Source organism: Caretta caretta, chromosome 5, assembly GCF_965140235.1.
Source record: "Caretta caretta isolate rCarCar2 chromosome 5, rCarCar1.hap1, whole genome shotgun sequence".
Taxonomy (NCBI): Eukaryota; Metazoa; Chordata; order Testudines; family Cheloniidae; genus Caretta; species Caretta caretta.
Genome location: NC_134210.1, coordinates 114,271,011 through 114,294,944, shown reverse-complemented (window position 1 = coordinate 114,294,944; position 23,934 = coordinate 114,271,011). Strand labels below are relative to the sequence as shown.

At 40.9% G+C, this 23,934-nt stretch overlaps 1 long non-coding RNA gene across 1 annotated transcript in view; it reads right to left on the bottom strand.

The window, feature by feature from the left end:
• The window catches only part of LOC125636656 (uncharacterized), a 41,147-nt gene extending 17,447 nt beyond the window's left edge, over nt 1–23,700 (bottom strand). The window contains exons 1-3 of the long non-coding RNA XR_007356674.2: nt 23,544–23,700; nt 21,232–21,296; nt 20,562–20,619 (exon numbers count right to left, since the gene is read on the bottom strand). This is a non-coding gene — a long non-coding RNA (uncharacterized LOC125636656). The remainder of the gene's footprint in view (nt 1–20,561; nt 20,620–21,231; nt 21,297–23,543) is intronic.
• Nucleotides 23,701–23,934: the final 234 nt, after the last annotated feature.

Sequence of the window (23,934 nt, the reverse complement as noted above, 5' to 3'; positions counted from 1 at the left end):
GTTTTTTAATGAATATAGGACAACTTCTAGATGGGCTTGCAGATATAGGCCCAGTAAACCAGGATGTTTGGATAGTCTTCCTGCACGAAGAAAATGCCTTTGACAATGTGGAATGGGCCTACGTAAAGGAGGTGGTTAAAAACCATAGTTATTTTTGGGTGCCCAATTCAAGACACATTAAAGGGGAGTGATTTTCAGGAAGTGCTGAATACCCACCCTCTGAAAAATCAGTCCCCTTTAAAGGTGCCTCACACAACTTGAGACACTCATAATTACTAATGACTTTGGAAAATCTTGGCTAATTAGAAAGCCATTCCTGAAACAGCTAATGTACATTCTGCGTATGGGTAAATGTAAAGTGACATATCTCAAAAATAATTTCTTTCAGAAGGATTTCAAGGAGGGTTGCCCATTATTCCCCATGATTTTTGCTTGGAAGCTGAAAGCCCTTGTTATGAGATTGAAGTTGGCATACATATAAATAAAATTTGCCTAACTGAGAGCAAAGCAATTTTAGATGGGCATCACTCGAATCCCCAGCAACATTAGGTAGAAATTAAACAAGCTCAGGCATTTCAGCTTCAAGCAAAATACAGACCCTTCCTAAATAGTCAGATCTAACCAACCATTGACTAGGCAACCAGTTCACGAAACATCCTCAAAATATCTGGAAAAGGTTATCTAAGATACTAAAATGTAATGATCTGCCCTCAATAATATCTTAATCACAGGAACTCTCAATAATAACCATCAAAAACTTGAAGGGCCTTATTCTCATTTATACTAAGGTCACTATGCATCATTCTGGCACTGCAAAGGTAAATTACATTTACACTCATTTTAAGGCCCCTTTACACTTCCAGAGTGGTGCAAAGCAGTATTAGTGTAAATAAGAATCAAATCCTAGTTGAATCAAATAAAAAGAGCTCTATTTGAAGCGATTAATCGAAAGTGAAAAAGATAAACTATCAGGTTGAGATTTTCAAAGCAGTTTAGAGGATTAGAACATATCTTACATTAAGAATGAATTTTTTTACTTCCTGTTATATAGATTATACCGTCTCACTTGGGAATACTGGCAAAGTGGTGGATTTTCCAGTCTGTATTAATTTCTAGACTCTTAGACTGTCTTGAAAATATCAACCTAATTAATACATTTAATTAATTCTAATGAAAGAGGTATCTAACCTCTCTAGACTGCTTTCAAAATCTCAATTTAATATTTTATGAACAGTCTAGAAATTAACATAAAAATGAATATAGACTTGAAAGCCCAGTATATTGCCAGTACTGCCAAATGAGATAGTGCAAGGTATATCACAGGATGTTCCTAATGGAAATAGAGAGAATATTTCAAAACTTCAAAGTAAAGACAGTACAACTACACATTAACCTTCGATTCCAAGTATGCTGCAGGTAAAAACATATAAAAAGGCACAGCATTGACAGTGTATAATTAATAGCCAAGAAAAAAGTCCTGCCCAATGTCTGGCAGCATGTAAGCAAATACTGTGCTACCTTACAAAGCAATGCCACAATCTATGGGGAACCTACCTTGCACAACCTCCCAAGGTCTCTCCTATCCCGGGTGAGTGCCCTACCCACTCGGCTACTGGTTATGTTGGGCACTTGTTCCCTCTCATTTTGACTAGCAGTTCCATCCTGGATCTGAGAAACCGCCAGATGAAATTTTTGTTGAAACGGATACATTGCTGCAAAAAGTTTCCATTCTGATGAATCAGCATTTTTCAATTACCAAAAAAATGTCAATAATTCCCACCCAGCTCTACCTCTAACCAGGGACAGTACTCCCCTTCTCTGTGCTGCGGGGATTATGAAGCCTTTTACTGCCTGCATGTTGTTGTACTGGAGGGTGAACATATTATAAGGAACCAGGAGGTGGTTACAATACTGTATATTCAGAGACTCTTAGCTGCCAGTGGAAATAGAGACAAAGTAGGAGAGATCATATCTTTTACTGGATCAACTTTTGTTGGTGAAAGAGAGGGGCTTTTGTGCTTCCACAATGGAAACAAAAGTCACACTGGTTGGGTAAGCACAGTTACTAGTAAATTGAAACATATTTACAATAAAGAGAGGTAATCAATTATTTTGTTTTAAAGCAGACAGTGAAACTATGTTTGAAAAGTCTTCTAGACAGAAGTAGGACTTTGGTTTGTTGTGTGGCAAGCATTTGCTTCCAGTAATGTACAAAAACCTCACCAGAAGACACGGGCCTTTATACAGTGTCAGGTGTTTACATTTCAAAACAAGATCTTTCTTTCTCTCTCCAAGACCCACAAACTAAGCACTGCATTTTGTACAAGATACCGTAACTCCAGCTCCACTTTTTGTCAGCCTCTAAAGGAACTGAAATGGATCTGCTAGAGACCTCATTAGTAGATGGTTTGTTTTTAAAGCTTAGATTTTCTTTTAACTATATATCAGAAACATGTGAAATCAGGGGGAGTTAGGCACCTAAATATCTTTGAGGATCTGGGCCTGAGAGGGTTGTCTAAGCAACATGGAGCCAAAATGACTCACACATCCCTCGAAGCAATCACTCCAGGTTAGGGTTGAGGCAGATTACTGAGGCAGTACAGGGAAGCTCATTCCGTAATAGTTCTGGGGATAGTTAGAGAATGTCATATTCCAGGGTTGCCAGTATGACACTGTTCACTCAATTAATTTTTAAAAATATAACTCGAAGCATTTTTTAATAAAAGTGTTCCTGGGGCTTAAGGCTATGCTCACATTTTTACTTTCTACAAAAGGTAAAAGATTCCTCTTTTAGGACAGGATGTGATGATTTACCAATTAAAGACCAGGGCTTTGAGAACTTTTTCAAGCTCCAGCTGATGCAATGCACAAAGATTAATGACGCTGAACAGAGAACAAAATTGGCTGGGTGAGGAGCACACACACACACCACCTCCAAACCCAGACAACATAAAATGAAAATATCCTACTCCAAAGATCAGAGGGGTAGCCATGTTAGTCTGGATCTGTAAAAGCGGCAAAGAGTCCTGTGACACCTTATAGACTAACAGACGTATTGGAGCATAAGCTTTTGTGGGTGAATGCCCACTTTGTCGGATGCATATCCTACTCCAAAGAATAACTTGTGTCTCAATAGAATCATAGAATATTAGGATCAGAAGAGACCCCAGGAGGTCATCTAGTCCAATCCCCTGCTCAAAGCAGGACCAACACCAACTAAATCATCCCCCTTGTAACAGTGCTGGAGAGTTACTTTAGTTTCAGCGCTGAACTTAATCCTGGTTACTAAATGGTTGTAGGACAGAACAAAGGTCCCGACTAGAATAAATATTGCAGGGTAGGAGACATTCCTCAACATGGTATATTACAACAGATGCCATCTCTATCACTGCCAGTTCTGCCCTCCACATCTAATGTCACTTTTTGCCAATGAAAGACTCTTGGGATACAACAAAGGGGCTCCCACTGTAGCACTTCCCATGCCAAAATTAAAATAACTATTCACTGCTCTGAAAGTTATCCAAATCCACCATTAAGAAAAATTGTTACTGCTAGGAAACAGCACGGAATATGCTATGCTTTATGAATTTTTAAAAATGAGAGTGTTGAAAAATATCCTGTACTCCGTCACAGCAACCTTAATACAATACAGGAGGGAAACAGGAGAACCCAGATTTTAATGGAGGGTGAGATTTTTCTAGAAATTGCCACCAAATTATATGGGACTGGGAAAATCAAATATAGAAAGACAAATCTTGAATGAGTGATTTTTAAGGAATTTTTTATTAATACACCTGAAAATTGCACAATTTCTATATAGAAACTTTGAAGATATTGGTTAGCTGTGTTTGGCACGTCTGCATTAACAGAAGCAAAAACAATTAAAACATTTTTAAAAAAAGAAAAGGAGGACTTGTGGCACCTTAGAGACTAACAAATTTATTTGAGCATAAGCTTTCGTGAGCTACAGATCACTTCATCGGAAGCATGTTAGTAATCAGACATGGCTACATTGCAGGCAGTGTTGTAGCCGTGTTCGTCCCAGGATATTAGAGAGAGAAGGTGGGAGAGGTAATATCTGTTATTGGATCAACTTCGGTGTGAGAGACAAGTCACTGGGGGGCGGGGGAGGAGAGAGAGGAGAGAAGCTTGGGGAATGAGGGTGAGTGGGTTATAGATTGTTGTAATAACATATAAATGCAGTATCTCTATGCAGCCCATGATTTTTAGGATCAAGCAAAGTTATAAACGTATGGCTTATTACAAAAATCTATAATCCACTTAACCACCCCCTTCCTGTTTCCTCCCCCCAGAACTGGAGAAGTGTTAACCAGCCACTTCACTTTGAATGGTCCCTTGAAATATGTGTTAACTACTTATGCCAAATGCTCTGTTCCACCTTGGATTTAGCTGTGACACTCTGAAGACCTGAAAAACAGCTCTGTGTAAACTCGGAAGCTTGTTTCTCTCACCAGCAGAAGTGGGTCCAATAAAAGATATTACCTCACCCATCATGACTAACTATGCACAGGAAAGCACTTCTGAAGGTAAAAGTTGCTGGTTTTATATGGGTCAGAGAAGAACCACACTTTAAGAGCATGAATTACGTACATCTTCACCCTTGAGTGTATGGCCAGGCGTGCTGGTTTGAAATGCTGCAACTTTTTAGGGAAGGAAAACAATGATGAATATCTAGGTAACCACCCTCTAACATGCAAATATGCCAACAGCTCACTCCTACACTCTTATTCTATTCAAGTACTTCCTTTCTTGGATCAGTTTTTTAGAACTTGTTCAAACTTTGTTTTTGTGTATTTGTTAATGTGCAGATAGCAGGAAATTCCTTTGGTCTTACGGAAGCTGGCTTTTCTTCTCACATCTCTCTGTCTGGAGAGGTGTGTGGGCAGGTGGGAAGGTGTAGTGTAGAAAACAGGTTGAGAGACATTAGACATTCAAGTTGTGGACATAGAGGAACATACTTATTGAACACGGTTGGTATGTGAATATTAGTTACACTTCTCTGAGCTTATTTTTTATTATTTGTATTATGGTAGTGCCTAGGAACTCTCAGTCATGGACCAGCACCCCATTGTGCTACACGCTGTACAACCACAGAACAAAGAGGCTGTTTCTGCCTCAAAGAGCTTAGAACCGAGATAATCTCATTTTACTTGTAAGACTTTGCTGCCTATATGACATTTCAAGAGAGGAAACACACATAATTTTTTCAAATCAGCAAAATTCAATCTGATGAATTATAATAATCTCTGATTGCATTATCAAGGGTACGTTGTCACTTGACAACTGCTGCTTGTTTCTACTACTAATACTGGACCCAATCCTACAAACTGTAACTGGAATTTACAGGTGCATTGTTTTAATTTCCTACTCAACTCCCTCACCCTTCAGTCTATGCTATTGGTACTATAACCGTATTTGTTTAATGGGTTGTTAATAATATTTAACATTCATATATTCCATATATTTTACACATAGTCCACCAATCCTGACAAACACTCACTGTCTTATTCAAGCAATTTTCTTTCTCAGGGACAATTACCACCTTGACCCCTGTACCCATGTTACACTCCTTCCCTTTGCTTCTGTGTCACATAGGCCCTGATCTTGCAACCACATACCCATATGTGTACTTTCACTCACATGAATAGTCCCACTGGAGCCTGACTTCAGTGGGAGCAGCACTGGGGCTAAGGGCCTATGATCTACCTGTTTACTTGATATACTGCAACATCTCTAGGGTCCAATCCTGTTCCTACTGAAATCACTGAGAGTTTTGTCATTGAGTTCAATGGAAGCTCAAGCAGGCCCTACGTAGACAAACAAAACAGGGTGTCATATGGTGAGGCAGAGCGGTGCTTCTCTTTTAATAAGAGTAACACTTGTTTGAAGAACTAGAATAGAAAGTAACAACTCAAACTGAAAAAAAAAAAAAACCCGAACAAGGAAGAAATGAATCTTTCTAATTCCCCTTGATTGATGCTCTAGAAGTTTCAGGGGACGTTCCTCTCTTTTTTCTAGTAGCCACACAAAGAAATACTGCTTGAGCAACTTTGAAAACAGACTGCAAATTTTATTGCTGACTCTTTGCCCACAATAAAATAGCACACTTTTAATGCTGATTTTACAACAGACATAGAGTTTTACTGAATAATATGGACACTTTCACCCAGAACGGTAACATCTACTCCAAAGGCTATTACAATGGACAGTGCTGCAGCAGATCACAAAATATTAGATTTACTTGCTCTACATAATAAATAAAAAAATAAATAAAAATTTAAAAATATCACCAGTGTCCAAAAGCCACATGGTATTCTAGAATACTTTAAAGTATATATGATCCTTAAAATGGTGGTGTGATGGAATGAAGATCTATAGCCCAGGGATAGATGAAAAGATGAAACTGTGGACATGTCAAGGTACCCTAGCAGCATATACTTTGGAAGTAGAGCTAGGGTTCATATTAACAAGGAAAGGTCAGTTGGAGGAAGACATAGCTGGAAATAGTTATTTGCTCACAACTCAAGTGAGGTCATGAAAGTATTTGGAGACTGGCCTCTGAAAGTGAATTCCTGGAAAGAGGAATGAAGGTCTACTATCAGAAGATGTTCTCCTGAAACGTAAGAAGAATAAAAGATAGATGAATCAGATTACCTGGAGACACTCTTAACATAGTACATGTATAGATGAATTGAAGAATGAGTTACTAGGACCATACTTGGGGTTGGGAAGGAAACCTCCCCCTCTTTCCCCCTCCCCAGGGTAAGACTGTCAAAGATCCTGGAGATTTTTCAGCTTCCTCTGCAGCATGGGTCACAGGTCACTTGCAGATTTAAGCCAGTGTAAATGGTGGATTCTCTGTAATTTGAACTCTTTAAATCATGATTTGTGGGCCAGAGGTTAGGGGTCTATTACAGGAGTGGGTAGGTGAGGTTCTGTGGCCTGCAATGTGGAGGAGTTCAGACTAGATGATCGTGATGGTTCCTTCTGACCTTTAAAGTCTATGAGACCATGTTAACTGCATCTTTTATATTTAGCTTTCATGTTATATTGTGTATATGTTACTGCCTGTTCTATTGTGCGCTTAGCTTCTTTTCTTTAAAATCTTTCCCCAGGTTCTTTTGTTATAAAATAAATTCATCTGTTCTTTTACCCTAGTTATATTTCTTTAATAGGAAATATAGAAGGGACCTTAACACTTTGATCTACCTTCAAAAATATGCTATGATTAAACAATGCATATGGAGAATCAGCATGTTTTCAGTGTGCCACGTCTAGCTACAAAAGTGGAGAATGGCAGCCTAAACTATTACAATGCTCTCTGAAGAAAAGCCTTGTTACTGATGGTTTCTGTTAGCCAGGAGACATCTGAGGCAGATGTTAGGACTGAAGAGAACAATGACCTGGTTGATCTGTACTCTTGGCTAAAGACCTCGCAAGTTAATGCTGCTGAGAAGCAACCGAAACATACTGGGTAAAATCCTGGCCCCCACTGAAGTCGATGGGAGCTTTGCCCCACTTCTTGAAGTGTGCCCCAATGTGTGGGCTAGACTGCGCAACCGTTACTCACTAAAGCAAGTCCTTACCCAAGGGGCCCCACTGGAGTCTAACCTCATATGTATGAGAATGTGATGTAGAAGACTCCGCAGTGGAGACTTTTCCTCTCATTTCCATGCTACAGCTGGTCATGTCCTAAGGGCATATCTACACTTCAGTCCAAAGTTGACCTATGTAATTACTGCGGTGGCCGATGTCCTCACTGCCCTCCTTCTGTTGGTGGTGTGCGTCCTCACCAGAAGCGCTTCCAAAGGCAGTGTTGGGGGGGTGGGGGCTGAGACCCAGAGCCCTCAGCTCCATGTAGCTCCCTGCTGGGAGCCCAACTGCGCCCCAGGCTATTGGCTCCCCGCTCCCAGCCAGGAGTGGGGGTCGGGGGACAGCTGCCTGGGCTTCTCAGCTCCCTGAATGGGGAGCCTCTGGGCACCAATCCAGCTGGGAGTAGGGAGCCAGGGGCAGCCGGGCTTTAGCTACCTGGCTTTCTTGTCAAAAGAAATTGACAAGACAGCCAATGTAAGTAAGGCAGTGTCTACACAGACACTGTGTTGCCCTAACTACACCGACCTAAGCCCTAGGCCTCTTGTGGAGATTGAGTTATTGTCAGTGTAATACGTCACTCACATCAGCGGGACAAGGCTGTAGTGTGTACACTGACATAATTAGGTTGATCTAAGCTGCCTTATGTCGACCTAACTGTGTAGCGTAGACCAGGCCTAAGTTACACATGGTGCATAGAACAAAGCCCAAACAAATTAAGTTAGAAATGTATTTGTGAATCAAATTACAGCTACAATGCAAGACGTAAAATAGGTTTAATTTTTCCTTCAAGCTTTCTACAGAGTTTGGATACATTTTACGTCACTCAGCAATGATTGTGTGGCACTCCGACATTAACTAATTGTGCTGTATTTATACATGTACATTGCCTAAAAATCCTGCATATAGGGGAAGTTAACAACTGCCTCTTACTGCAGTCTTGGAAATGGCTACAGTCCTAAAGGTATAATCACTGAAGACATTGATATAAGTTCTCCAAGTATTTATTTTGGCTTTTAGCAGTGGAAGCTGCATTAACAGTGAAAACAAAATGACGTGCTCAGATGATGGGTGTGGACATCACGAGATTGGTAGATGCCTGGTGGAAGAGGTTGGGAAATACTAGTATCTGCTTCTCCTCTCTCCCGCTCCCAGAGTGCTTAGACACATGTCCAGAAACAATAGGGACTTGTAAGAATTTTGGCAAATTTCACTTTAAATTGTGCAAAATTTCTCTGAAATTTTTCTTTTGTACTATTGTATCTAGATAACAGATATTACTGGTAAGTCACAAGGAGAGTCACTTATAAATATTTATTAAAGGGAAGATTCTCAAAAGTGCCTAAGAGATTTAGGAGCACAAGTGCCACTTACTTTTGGTGGGACTTGTGCTCTGAAGTCATTTAGCCATTTTTGAAAATCCCACCCTAATTTATTAAACTAATTGGCAGCTAAATGGAACAACATCAAAGTTTATTAAAGCAAAATTCTGGAAAATGTTATTGACAATTCTGCAAACATCTGCTTACTTCAAGATGATACAGAATACTCTAAGTAAACATGACACAATGATGACACAGTTTGCTTTATAAAAAACCCTCCAAAAGTTACAATCTGTGGAAATCAGAATATCCGCCTTAGTATACAACAGTGAAAGATCTCCCACGATGAACAAGAAAAAAAAATATTCTTTTAGTTGCCCTCTAAAGTATTTTCATAAAGACTCTTTCATAAATACTTATGCACACGTGTAACTTCACAAATGTAAGTAGCCTAACTTAATTCAATATATGAATTCAGAGAACCCAGTTTTTAAATACAAGCTACTTAATAGGATGTCCTTGGATCCTCTGAGCTGACACATAAGTGCTTGTTTTATTTGTCTTGATCATCTAGCTGGAGGAAATTAAGAAATTCACGTTTAAAAATTAACTCTAGAGATATATAAAATATGTAGCTCCTTTCCACTGTATTCTATTAATTGCTGTATATGACACCACATTGCCTTCTGTTCTCTGATCATAGGATTAAGGATCTTAACATATACACACAAGGAGATGGAGGTGAGGTTACTGAGAGAAGCTTAACTCTGAACAGCTTGACTTTTGTGCACTAAAAATCTCATCTATAAAACATTACATTTCAAATTTAAACAATACAGAGGACAAAATCCTGTAGTCTTAGTAAGGTCCTAATAGTAAAGACAACCCTTATGTACACAAGAAATCCTCTCTGATAGAGGAAGTCTGCTCGTGTATGGTTTACTTGCCTGAGTAAAGGTCTTCCAGGTCACATACTGAGAGAAGATTTCAGGATGCGTCCCGTAAGTGTAGATGGGGGGAAAGAGGGAGGTTGTACTTTACTTCAGAAAATAAGCAATTTTATAAAAACAAGGAAGAAGCCTTTTTAAAAAAGCCATTAGACTTTTAAAAAAACATTTGAAATGAAGAAAAGTTTTAAAAATATCAAATTAAAAATAACAGGAAAGAATGAGAGCGAGAGGGAGCCCCCATCTTTCCTACAGAACCCTCAGAGTTTAAAGTTTACTTGTCTTGAGGCCAGTTCTCAGCATCCGGGTCTAGCAACAGCAGCTCTTTTAAAAGTTCTTTGTGCCACCCACACAAGTTTTCAATATGTTATCGATCAGTTACAAATAAATGTAAGCAGCTAAGTTCATCTCCACGGAAGACAGGAGTCATACTGGGATGAATGAGGCCCAATCCTGCAATTCACGGTGTGTCTGCTACACCCATGCAACACATCAGAATGATAGTGCATCCTGGGCAAAAATACCCCACAATTATACAGTCTAATGTGGCTAGCAAGCGAAGCTCACTGCACCAATCTCTGCCCTGTGGGGTTTTCTGGTTAGTTGTGCTCCAGAGACTGGAGCACTCTGTCTCTGACAGAACACCTAAGAGCTAGATACCTAACATGATGTTTAGCTTCCAGTCTACGGCTCAAGTCAGCCAAGAAATAGTAAAGAACAGTCACTGGGCCCAAATGAGAAAAGACTCCCATCCAAAGGTGGGGAGAGGAAGCAACAGCTGAAATAAACTTAGGCATTGCAGCAAGTGGGGGAATAAGTGAGCTGTGTGAATGGTTCAGGTGTAGTTCATGGGATGGCCCTAGCCTATCCTTACCCATGACCTTCTCCTCCTTTTATATCAAAGAGAAAACCATTTTAATTGGACTCAGAAGTCAATGTTCCAAATTCAAGTCTAGTATAAAAGGGTGCAAGCCTCATTTAAGCCAATGGCATTCAAACTGCTTACCCAAAGATCAAATTTAACCCAATGTTGCTATGGTCAATAAATGATAAAAACAAAGAATGAGAAGGTTACGACAGAAAATCAGGGAAAGAGAAACATACAAAAAGGGTGAGGGAGAAAAAGAAGTGAAATACTAGTTAAAACATGAGATCATGTTATATTTTCCTTTTAGTATCAGTTGGCTGGCCTCCCAAAGCAACTAAAAAAAACACACAACAAGCCAAAGACATTTTAAATTAGATGAGTCTGACTTCTCAATCAACATTACCTGCCTGGAGAGAAAGTTTCTGCATTATTTTTCAAGTTTTGGTTTTACGATCTGCTGCAATTTGGCTAAATTTAAAAGTATGTCCATTCTAAAATGAATACCATGGAAAATAATCAAGTTCATTCCAGGAACTGTAAGACTTTGGGGCTTAATGACTCAAAAAGCATGTGTTTTTGTGTTAAGTGTTAATGCATGTGTTTTATTCTCTCATCCATATGTTAGCCATCTTTACACCAAGGATGTTTGATCAGCTTGAAATTAATGGTATGCTCTTAACCAAACGAGCTTTTCATTCCTTGTGTATTTATTCATCAATCAAAAAGTCTTAAACCAACAAGCTTACTTTTTAAATGGGAATTACTCTGGTTTTCAAAAAGAACTGTCCAGGGGAATCCCATATAAATGACAATACTTCCAAGAAATGTCTGCTTAAGAATTTACATCCAGGGATTGAATAATTAAATTACTGTTTATAAAATGCCTGGAACCTCTCCTAGGTGTTATGTTTTTTTCCGTTGTAACCTAAAGCAGAAGCTACACTCAGAAAATTGGTTCTGAATCATTCCCTTCTTTTGAAAAATCCACAGGAAGGGATAAAATTGAAATGTTGAGATTGTCTGGTGAGCAGCTGGGTATTGCATTGGAAGGGCCTGATCCAAGCCCACTGACGCCAATAGTAGGCTTTCCACTGACTTCACTTTACACTGGATCAAGCTGAAAAAAGCAGTGCCAAGCAGAAGGACCCTCTTTCTTCTCCACTGCCCACCAGCCTGCAGATATTATGTTTTAACAGCCCCTGTAGCATGTGAACTTTCTTCCCAGTTAGTTTTGGGTAGAAAATTTAAACACTAGTCTGCTCTAAGATTTGAGAGCAGCATCAAACAAAGTTACCCCCATGTACTGAATTTTCAGAAGCAGCTACATAAATTGCATGTCTATATCCCACATATATGTACAAACAAGTATATGACCTTGTAAGAGGGACTAGTTATCTTAGTTCCCACTGGCATACAAATAGGGAATTTGTTTATGCAGTTTCAGTAGACAGCATCACAATGTTGCTCTATACATAAATTAGGTTCAGTTTCTTATAGAAAATACATTTCAAAATACATTTTATGGAATGCATGCTCCTTTTCATGGCTTATCCCTGACATTATGAAACACCTCCATTTGACTCCAGTAATGGCTTGCTTCTGATCACAGCAAGAAAATGCTCATCCAAAGGTGAGAGTTAACTCAAAGCCTCATGTGCGGAAAATAGTCCCCAGAAAATAGATTAAGCAGAAAATCAATTTGGTAGAAAAGTACAAGACATTCAAGGTGAAGGCTCAGGTGTACAAAACTCAGCACTCTGCATCACCAGAAATAACTAAAAGGGAAAATCCACCTACACCTCACTAGCTTTTATACCCTTCATTTAAGCTGGCCACATTTCCCATTGCAGACTAGAAAATGAGAAGTGTCAAAACACCCCAGTGTTCAGAGTCATGGGAGTAGGTAAAGCAAAAATACCTTCCTATCATCTGGTTATCCAGCAATCCTGGGCAGATGTCTCCTTGATTCAGTGAAGCCCATAGTATGGGCAGTAAAGGGGCAGGAAAACTCTCGAAGATACATCTCATAGAGTTTCCTGTCCATTGTTCCCTAAGGGAGAACAGAGTCAGTGGTTTCAAAGATTAGAGGGGTGAGACATCCCAACTCTACAAATCCTGGGGATCCACAGAGAAGGGCACCCCCAGATCTGTGGAGTAAGGAGCCATCCAGGTTGACAGTTTATGACTCCAAGCTGCTGTTCTGGCCCATCCTTCCAGCAGCATAGCTTCAATCATACTTCAATCATACCGAATCATACTGCCATTGGCTGGGCCCCTCTGTAGCTGCTCAATAGTGACCGGGGAAGAAACACAGAGGTAACTAATACATAGCTATATTAATTCCCTTCTGTATTTCCTCAGAGTCCCCTTCCTTTCCTCACCCCAAAATCACATGCAGTGCCTTCTGCATAAAGCCCCAGTAGAGTGCCATCCACAGAATGCAAGGAAAGGAGGATAGGTTTTGGTCTATCAAGTATCCATTTGATGGACCAGGAGTGAAAAAGACAGCAGACCCTGAAATATTATGATAGAGAAGAAAGAGCACTGATACTACACTCAGATATTTTGGACTTGACAAAACTTAACACAAGTGAAGATGGTAATTTTGCTCTGTGATTCAGTTTTGGTTGATGAACCAGGAGAACTTGTTAAGCTTGTGACAGCGGAACAAACAGTAGTGGCCACAGAAAACAGGAGTGGCCATGGACAAATTTACCTCTTCTGGATGTATGTTCTGTTTTCATTAGCTTTGACATTTTAGAGATCAGTCTACATTACAGATGGTATTTGCCAGTGGCTGTGGGCTGGATAGATTAAAGTTTACTAAAATAACAAATCAAATACACAAATGGTGATTTCTACAGTTGTACGGGCTGCTTTTTTGTGATTAGTTTTGATTAAAGCTGAACAAAACTCTTCAGCTATATTTTGGCTTCCATTAAATCTACTTAGTTGAACTTATCACTTTAGCAAAACTCAGCACTAAGGTTTTTCCCACTTTGGTGGAATTTAAAAAAATATGCCATATTAACCAGTTTACCCACCTGGATAAGAAAACCCTACTACCAGGACTTTTTCAACTCTATACCTAATTCACTTGACCATACTGCCCCCCCAGGCAATCCACATCTTCTCTGAATCTCAGTTTCCCACCTGTACAGTAGAATACTAATAATAATCACTACAGGCCAAATCCTGCTTGACTGACTTCGTTTTCATGGACTTCAACTGGAGTTGTGAATACTCATCAACTATAAAAATGCAGGCCATTCATTCAGATACCTAACTGTAGACATCCAAGTTTGAAACGTTTGTCCTAAAATTACTTATTTGGGAAGCACTGTGACCTAGTAAATTTGGCATAGGACTGGGAGTCAGAAGACCTGGGATCTAACCTTGTTTCCAAAACTGATTTGCTGTGTGACTTGTGCAGGTCAGTTACATCCACAAAACCTCAGTTTCCTCACCTGTAAAATAAGAGGATACCTACCTTCTATAGAACATTTGTGAAATGCTACCTAAGTACAAAGCATTAAGGTCAATTAGTGGTAGAGGTGGGAATGGAACTCAGGAACCCCTGCCTCCTAATCCTATATTCAAGGTGCTGTCGATGCAGCAGATTGCTTTTCAAAAAATTCACAACTGTGTATTTTTGTGGGAAATTGATAGTTTTTTAAGTGCCTAGATAAAATTATGTGCAAATTATTTTTTTATGTAAATTTCAAGTCCTTCCATTCATTTCAATGGGTATTGGTTCAGACCCATATGTATATAAATGTGCATACGTACATACAAAAACTTTCACTAGATGTTCTTCAGCGAGTTAGAGTTTGTTTTATATGCGGTATGTCAAGAAAAATGTTTTGGTCAAATTGTGCTCTGGGAAATGACTGAGCAGGGCCCTGAGGTTCCTGTGATTAAGTTACCCATTCCCACAAGTTAACCTACGAGTTCCTCACTGAAGTCAGTTAGGACACTAATGGATTTCCCATTCCTGTGGTTTGGGACTGTTTCCTTTTTTAAAGCAGTCATCCTTACACACAATGTTCTGTTTACATTACATCTTACACAGGCTAGATATCTTCTGGAACTTTAAAGTAGTACCATAAAAGAACGAATGTAAGAGATTAAATTTAAAAAAAGAAGTAGTGACAAAGAACTGATAGCTTCATCAGAGATGGTATACACATGGCAGTACTAATACAAGAAGATACAAGTAACAGCAGAACTAGTTTGATGTTACTGAATTCCTAGACCTTTTTATTTACAGCATGGCAAAAAATCAGTGAACGTCAAATCCTGCAGCCCTTTCTTAGGCAAACACCCAATGAAATCAATGGGCATACCTAAGTAAGGTCTGCAGGATCAAAGGGGCCATAGAGCGAGCTGGATCTGTCCCATCATATTTTAAGAGACCGCTTGTTCAGTGCAAGAATAACATCCCTCATCATTTCTGAAAAGGACATTAAATTCTAAACTCCATAGGTTGCTAATTAAATTTTATAGTGATTTTTGGAAGTCACTGGGATTTTTCCTCTGTAATAAATCTCAATATGGGCCATATATTCCTCACTGAGGCACTGTTTTCATTTTAACAGCTCTACTCTTTTATCCATTCAGTTTTCTATTTCTTGAGACCTTTGGGCCCACCTGAAATGTATTCCATTAAAGCTATCCATCTAAAAAAGGCTTCACTGCATTTTTGTAAGTTTCCTTTGTCATACAGAATTTAGTAGTCGGAAACAGATTCTTGAGAGATTCCAAAAGGGAGCAAATGTAGACTCGCTTTGGTGACTTTGCTTTTTTTTTTTTTTTTTTTTTGGGGGGGGGGGAGAAGGATAGCTCAGTGGTTTGAGCATTGGCCTGCTAAACCCAGGGTTGTGAGTTCAATCCTTGAGGGGGCCATTTAGGGATCTGGGGCAAAAATTGGGGATTGGTCCTACTTCAAGCAGGGGGTTGGACTAGATGACCTCCTGAGGTCCCTTCCAACCCTAACCTTCTATGAATCTATGAGAGAGCAAAGATGTCTTGACAGAAGAAAAAATATCACTGGAGGAAAAATGAAGTGATCGTCTCTAAGTTTAAATAAAATTGGCTCAACTTTACCTGTGTTTTGCATCAAAGCAGCATTTATTCTGACCTCACAGCAAACAATAAAAGTGCTATTCTACCATCAGCCTACTGAAATGATAGGCACAACATAATGAACTGCTTGCATATCAAAGGCATGCTTTCTAAGAAGCTTGACCATTGTTCAATTATCTGTTCCTCAAACACCTACTGTACAGATAGCTGCTTCAGTTTCATTGTTTATTACTTTTTTAAAATCACCTGCCGCTCTGCAAGTTGACAGCAGATTAATTCCAAACCCAAATGTTTGTGTTTTAAAATTATTTTTATAGTAATTCACAAATGGGAGTATCAACCATTCAGGCATGGCTGGTGTGTGGTCTTTATACCCTTATTTTATGGACAATTTATTAAATTAGCTTGCGTATACTACATTTCACCAAGAATTTGTCCATTTGTCCATTGCCAGAATGACCCATTGTGCTGGACAATGTAATAAGATTAATACACATAAGAAAAGATAAAACAGGCTTCCACAACTCCCCCCCATAGATCTCTATATGGAAAGGATTCTTCCGATAAGGAAAGGGGAGCTTAGCTACCTCTGGGGAACTGTATTTCTACTTTTATCCCTTTCCCTTTTTGAACACATATGGACATCTATGCAGAGTCTGTGGTCTGTTGGATATAGGCAGGAGAGACTGGGTGGGCAAGGGAAACAGGAGGGGTGGGTTAGCTGTGGGGATGTACCAGGTCTCTCTCCCCACTGGGAGAATCTCTGAAGATGATAACACAGCAGATAACAGAGACCTCTGTATTATTTCTACAGAGTTTGGGGTTTCTGGGTCGAGAAGCAGCAGCTCCAGACAATCCCTATAGCAAGCCTGGAATCAGAGCTAGCACTGGTATGTCTCCTGGAGCTGGGAATCACACCAACAGCTTGACGCGCCAACATACCCAGAGTCATGGAGATCAGAATCTGGCACATTCTGCACATCATTATATGCATGTGGTATAAAACTGTTGGGGGTCGGCTATTAAATATATATTTAAAAATAATACAACCATGAAACTGGGAAATTGGAGGTGAGGATCTCACTCAGAATTCCTATCCAGCAACTTTATGCTGGCCAGAGTGGTGTAAAAGGACTCTAAAATCCCCAGTATCCCCTCACAAGTCTTCGTGCAGGGGGCATACTGGGTGTGTAGTTGGGAACCGGAGGGATGTGCTAGGGGCTGGATATGTTGCAGAGATTCTGGGTAGCCCTAAGGCCCATACATCAGGCAAGTGAGACTGGCTGTGACTTAGGCCTCAGGGATGTCTAAATTATGCTGAGGGCCTCTCCAGCCCCTGGAGCAGCTCAGTATCCAAAAGGCATTAAGGTGCTTGAAGCCACCTTAGTTTCTCCCCTCCAGCCGTAGCTCTGTGCTGCTCCTGTTACAGGGATAGCAGAGAATCTCACCCTCTAAATTCATTTTCCAGCTGTCTCACTGTGTGACCTTGATCAAATCACTAAGCCCTGGTCTACACTAGGACTTTAGGTCGAATTTAGCAGCTTTAAATCGATGCAAACTTGCACCTGTCCACACGATGAAGCCCTTTATTTCGACCTAAAGGGCTCTTAAAATCGATTTCCTTACTCCACCCCTGACAAGTGGATTAGCGCTTAAATCGGCCTTGCCGGGTCGAATTTGGGGTACTGTGGACACAATTCAATGGTATTGGCCTCCGGAAGCTATCCCAGAGTGCTCCATTGTGACTGCTCTGGACAGCACTCTCAACTCCGATGCACGATTGTTTGCCATTTCTCTGATGCAGGGAGGGGCGACTGACGACACGGTTTACAGGGTTGGCTTACAGGGAGCTAAAATCAACAGAGGGGGTGGCTTTACATCAAGGAGTATTTCAGGCAGGACTTCACGGAGGGTTCCAATAAGAAATGGTGCACCTAAGTTATTGTTCTTATTGGAACAAGGAGGTTAGTCTGGCCTCTGATTGATACATGGCTAGATTTACCTCGCTGCACCTTCTCTGTGAGTGACTGCAGTGTGACCTAGAGGAATGAGTCCCCTAGACGGGGGGCGGGTTTGCAAATGAGTACAAAACAAATCTGGTCTATTTCTTGTTTTGATACACTCCATCTATCTTTTACATCTTTGGCTGGCAGCAGACGGTGCAGAAGGACTGCATGACATCCACATCTCATGGCTGCTCGGCAGAAGATGGTACAATAGGGACTGCTAGCCATCCTCATCTTTTGCCTGCCCGGCAGAAGATGATGCAATAGGACTGCTAGAAATCCGTATCGCCTGCCTGCTCACCATAAGACGGTTCCATAGGACTGACTGCAGGACTAAAGAGAATGACTTGATCAAGTCACTCCAAATTTAGTCCCTGCGCCCATGTCTGCCCAGGCGTTCCTGATCGACCTCACACAGGCGACCAGGAGCACCTTGGACATGACGATGATGGCTACCAGTCCTATTGCACTGTCTGCTGCCACAAGGCAATGGGTTGCTGCTGCTGTGTAGCAATGCAGTACCGCGTCTGTCAGCACCCAGGAGACATACGGTGACAGTTACCTGAGCAGGCTCCATGTTTGCCGTGGTATGGCGTCTGCACAGGTAACTCAGGAAAAAAGGCACGAAACGATTGTCTACCCTTGCTTTCACAGAGGGAGGGAGGGAGGGAATGGGGGCCTGACGATATGTACCCAGAATCACCCACGACAATGTTTTAGCCCCATCAGGCATTGGAATCTCAACCCAGAATTCCAATGGGCAGCGGAGACTGCAGGAACTGTGGGATAGCTACCCACAGTGCAACGCTCCGGAAGTCGACTCTAGCCTCGGTACTGTGGAAGCACTCCGCCAAGTTAATGCACTTAATGAACTTAGAGCATTTTCTGTGGGGACACACACACTCGAATATATAAAACCGATTTCTAAAAAAACCGACTTCTATAAATTCGACCTAATTTCGTAGTGTAGACATACCCTTAGGCTACATCTACACTGGAAACTTCAACATACTGCTACGGGAGTGCTCCCATGGCAGCGCTTTGAAGTGTGAGGGTTGTCACGCATGAGCTCTGGGAGAGAGCTCTCCCAGCGCTCCTGGTAATCCACCCCCACCAGGGTAATAGCGCTGAGCACTGGGAACGTGGCTCCCAGTGCTCAGAGCCTGTCCACACTAGCGCTTTAAAGCATTCAGACTTGCTGCGCTCAGGAGGGTGATTTTTCAGCAAGTTAGAGTGCTATAAAATGTAAGTGTAGACTCTACCTACACCAATGGGAGGGATTCTCCTGTTGGTGTAGGTAATCCACACACACACACCCTCCCGACCCCCAGAGGCAATAGCTTGACCAACAAAAGAATTCTTCCATTAACCTAGCGCTGTATACTCTGGGGGATAGGTGAATTTAACTATGCCACTCAGAGGTGTGGACTTTTCACAACCCTGAGTGACATAGTTAAGCTGACTTAATTTTCTAGTGTAGACCAGGCCTTAACCATTGTCCCCCATCTGTAAAATGGAGATAATAGTTATCTAGACCACAGGAGAGCAGGGAGATTTAATTAATTTATGTCTTTAAAGTATTTTGAAATCTTTGGACGAAGAATGCTATAGAAAGTGAAAAGCAGTACTATTAATATGTACTGACAGTTGGAGGTTAGAATTTCTTATCTTTATAGGGGAACTATTGATCACAACAGTAGGGCTATTCCCTAGCTCTCTGAGAAAAGTCTCCCTAAGTCTTTAACTTTCAGAAGAAATAGGCAGAGGAGACCTCAGTTTAATGTCTCATCTAAACAATCACTTATGTATCAAAATAAAGTTCCAATCACAAGATTTTTTAGACATTGTTACTAATATAATGGTCTAGATGACCAAAGTGCTGAACAAACATTACTCGGTTAATCATGAGGTACTAAAATGAATGACACGTAACAGGTATGGTATAATTGTTGCAATCGCATGAATCAAATGCCAAATTTAGGCAAGAAAATTCAAATATCTTTTAAACATATTCCTTTTCCCTATGGGAATTTTTCATACAATTTTGAGAAGTCTTTAAACTTGTATTGGTTGCTACATCAGGAAGAAAAATGAATGTGACTATCTTATTTTCAAATTTCGTGTATCTAAAACGTTTCTTTCTAATACAGCATTTTTAAAATACTCATGTCCAGTGCAGTTAGCAATAAACTCAAAGGCAGAAATATAAAACTATTTAGAAGCACCAATGTTCAATAGAAAAATACCTTTTTTAAAAAAATACTTTGAAAAAATATTTAGCATTTATCTTCAAAGCATTTTATAATCATCACAGTACCACATGGAAGAGTAAGCAAGTATTATCCCAATTTTACACAAACTATGAGACATGCAAATAATATTTTGGTGTGTTGAAAGGGCTAAAGAATCTGCAATCATAGACTTAAATTACTAATAAATCCTAATATCACTGACCCAAAATGAAAACGTGATAGAGGATAAAATCATTTTGATACATTCCAGTTTCTGATCATATGTTGCTGTCATTGTTTGTCATATAAATACTCCTATTGATAGTTAAAAGGTAGGCTTGCAGCTGGATCCTGCAATTAGCTGAGCAGACTCTCTGCCCTTGCTAAGGATTTCCCTTAAGGTGTTAAGCCTGCACTACCTGTTGTCAATGGAACAAGTGGGCCCAGAGCAATTGTTAGTAGTCCCTGGAAAGCTGATCGGTCATAGTTACCAGCTATCCTTGCTTCCAGATGTTTCTCCAGATGTCCAGGATCCTAATTATAAAGAAGCTGGAAAAAGGCAGATAGTGTGATTAACTATTTTTAAAAAATGACAACAGACTTATAGCACGAAAGATGCTAAAATACATACTCCCCTTGTATTACTTTTCCATGTCAGCAATTATTGCAGTTACCACAGGGATGTGTAATGCGATCAGGAAGAGGAGGGGTGGAAGCCCACAAAATACGCATTAAGAAATGGCCCACACGATGGAAAAATTTTGAGACCCCCTGTATTACAACCTATGGAGTGTGGATTTATGGAAAGTTGTTAGTAGTGCTTTTGGGACAGATCGTGCCTGGCCCTAACGCAGCTAAACAGGTGATTAAGAACCCCACCTGCTGGGACACCTCCCCATTTCTTCACTTGAGCGTGCAGGTGGAGGAGAATAGACTGCCTCCAAAGTGAAAGTATGCTACAGCCAGGAACAAAAGCTATAGCTGCTTTCTCTCCACTAGCAGCCCAGGGGAAACAGGGGAGCCATTGTGATGCTGAGTTACAGTTTTTCCCTGGCACGGTGCAGCTACGTCATATTTAGGGCACCGAGCAAAGGTTCAGTGTCTAGCACAGCTGAAATTCCTCTCACAGAAACAGCAGAAGATTCTACCTAATTTTCTTACCTAGTCTATATGTCGTGGCTATTGACTGCTCCTCTGAAAGGGGAGATTGAATACATGCCATCTCTCTGGGAAGTAACAGACAACATTCTCTGTATTACGCTACCAGGCTTTTAAGTTAGAATGCCAAAGAATTTTATGAAAGGCAAAATTATGTAGGTCTCAAACTAAAAGTCTTCTATTAATATGCCAGCCACACGCAAGGTAAAGCAAGCGAATGGAACAAAAAGAGAGGGACAGATGTGAAGGAGAGTTACTGGTTAAAGAGATTTCTCAAGCTGAAACTGCACCCTTTTATTATAATAATTGGGTTAGAGAGAATGACGTTATTTTGAAAAGTAAATTACCAAAACCACATCTAAATGAACTATTTTTAAAGGGGCATTGTCAGCTTTATGTCTAGTGAATTTACAAAATTAAGCTAAAAGTTGTATTAGTGCAATATCTACTAATTTTGTGGGTTTAGTTACATTTTCTTAATTTATAAAACATTTCTCCATTGTTGCTGTGCGAAACACACACGCAAACAATAGAGGAAGCTAAGGAAACAGTGAAAATGACTATATGAAGTGCTAATAATTGCACAGTGCAAACAAACTGATATTTCTCTATTTTTCTTAACCTCTCATTTAATAATAGTATATGTTGTAATAATAGTAGGTAAAAGGTTTTCTTCAGAAATTAGTGTGCTTGCATTTGACAGTGTCCCTTTAATTTTTTTATTTTGTTTTGCACGTTGGATTTATGCTTACAGAGCTGACTGTCTCAAATGAAAGCACTACTCTCTTGAAAGGTCAGACTTTACTTTTAAAATAAGCTTCTGGACACTTTACAATTTCAAACCTGAACTCCAAGAAGATCAGACTATGATTAAAATGCCAGCTGAAAATAAATCCCAACGGCTCCACATTTACAGCTATCAGAAAACAAAAAGAAACATCATTTGAATTAAAAAATAATTTCTTAGGTAGACAGGTGAAAAAATATACGTGCTTGACATTACTATTACAAAACTACTGGAAAGGAACAGAGATGTAGATATGATACTTCTCCTATAGTATTCCACAAGCCTACCCCAAAACACAAGCTATTGAAAACTAGCATATTGCATGCTAGTCCTTACATACGACAGGATACTATACAGTATACATACATGCATGTATCTTTTTTTTTTGTTTCTCCCTGTCCTCCAAATGCCAACTGCAGTTACTACATCATCTAATTTATAATTCCAATTAAAATAAAATGTACATTTATATAGCACGCAAAGTGCTTTACAAATCAGTGGTATGGACCACTTCTCCCAAAGGTGGAATATACAGCGCCTATTGAAGAGAGCACTGCAACATCACCCTACAGTCCAGGAAAGGAAGAATATTGGATTCTATTGAAATTGAGGGAAAGAGAAGGTGTGTCTACCTAAGTTAGCATTAGCCAACATATTGTAGAAACCTTAGTTATTTCAAAAGCAGTCGCTGTACTAATTTCCTCCCCCTTAAACTCTTCCACTACTGCAGCTACAGTGGCGGTGGTAACACCTACTTGTCTAGACATGGAGTTATTCCTGATTAGCTCCAACTACGGACACCCTTATTCCAGTGACCACACCTGGGGCTGGAGCTAGGGTGACCAGATAGCAAGTGTGAAAAATCAGGACATGGGGTGAGGGGTAATAGGAGTCCATATTTAGAAAAAAGCCCCAAATATCGGGACTGTCCCTATAAAATCGGGACATCTGGTCACCCGAGCTGGAGCTTATGAGGAATAACTCCCTGTGTAGACAAGTCCTAACATTAATAGAGAGTGACCTCTGGTGTTTTAAACACCCTCTTATACGACCCCGAGCGAGCAGAGTACGGTCTGGATAATCAGTGACGGCCAAGAACCTAGCTATGGCTAGCTGCTACCATCCCTGCCGTGCCAGAGCAGCACGAGTGGGAAATACTAGGAAAACAAGCATAGGGCAGCCAGACCCATCGGATCTTTACTAACCCCAACCAACCGAAGTTAACTGTGCAAAAAATTGGGAACCAAGCGCAAAACGATCTGAAGCACGTGGTGACCCACCCAGCCGCCCACCAGCACCGGGTGGGGGCAAACTTTTGTTCCGAACGCTTCTGCACCAAACACAAGGGATGGTTTAGAGGAAAGGTGCCTTGTGCTCCAAGCAGATGGGGAAGCTGGCCTCGCTGTCGCCAGCGCAAACCAGAAAAGGCCCCTGGATTATTTCCCTCTTCAACGCCAAGGCGCCTGCCCGAAACGGGGCAGCGGGGTATTTTTGCTGACTCGGAGCCAGACGGAAAAGCGCTACCAACCCTGCAGCACCCAGACTTTCCTTTGAGGGCCCCCACGCCGCAGTCCTGGCCCAGCCCGGCTCGGAACGAATCACAGGACAAGACGCTCCAGAGACGCAGACCCCTCCAAGCAGCCAGCACAGGGCTCCCCCTCCTCCCCTCGCTCACTGCCAGCAGAGCCTTCCCTGGGCAAAGTCCCCGGGCTTGCAGCGTTAGCGCCTTGCAAGCGCCCTCCCCTCTGCCCCTCTCCTCCGGGCTTCCCTGGTTATTATTGGGTGCGCAGCTGCCGCCCGCATAAATTGAGGCGTGTCGGGCCCTGGGGGTGGTAGGACCGGTGCAAAGCGCTTTGTCTGGCTCCTCACGCCCCCATCCCCGCGCAGCGGAGCTCAGCTGCAGGATCCCGCCCGCCTGC